At 51.9% G+C, this 530-nt stretch overlaps 1 protein-coding gene across 1 annotated transcript in view; it reads left to right on the top strand.

Annotated features, from left to right (window-relative positions):
* Nucleotides 1–530, top strand: part of T265_09218 (hypothetical protein) — a gene marked incomplete at both ends in the record, with an annotated part of 16,453 nt that overhangs the window by 12,658 nt on the left and 3,265 nt on the right. The gene's annotated exons all lie outside the window — the stretch shown is intronic.

Consider the following 530-nt stretch of genomic DNA (forward strand, 5'->3'; position numbering starts at 1 on the left):
TGGATGGGGACCCCGAGACGGGCCACATCAATGGCTGGAGACATTGTCAGATATGGCCCAGTCGCGCCCTCAATGGAGCTCGTGCATCCGAGCTATTGTCTTCAATGCATAGCTCCTTTTCCAACCCTCCTAACTTGACAGCCCACTGACAGTGCTGGATTTATGCACTAATTTATCAGCTCGCGCCTGCAATGCGCAGCTACCTACCCCTCCCCCCAAGTCATCGGTGAACGAAACTCCGGCAGCTACAACCACTGTACGACGAGTATGCGGTTATTACAGCTGACAATGATGATGATGTTCAAACACGTCACTTTATTTAAGCAATATCAATAAGGCAAAGGGAAAGATGCCAGGAAGTGCTAGCCCACTCAAGATTCCTGCTTCTCCAGCACTTCGACCGTCTGATAGAATGAAAAAATCGTTCAGCTGTAGCACCCTTTCAGTGCCTAGCTGCCATGCCGCCCTAGGGAAGCACGAGGGCTGGGATACTGCCAGGTTGCGCAAGCCTAGACAGGGGAAGTCGAGAG

Source organism: Opisthorchis viverrini (genome assembly GCF_000715545.1).
Source record: "Opisthorchis viverrini unplaced genomic scaffold opera_v5_265, whole genome shotgun sequence".
NCBI lineage: Eukaryota > Metazoa > Platyhelminthes > Trematoda > Opisthorchiida > Opisthorchiidae > Opisthorchis > Opisthorchis viverrini.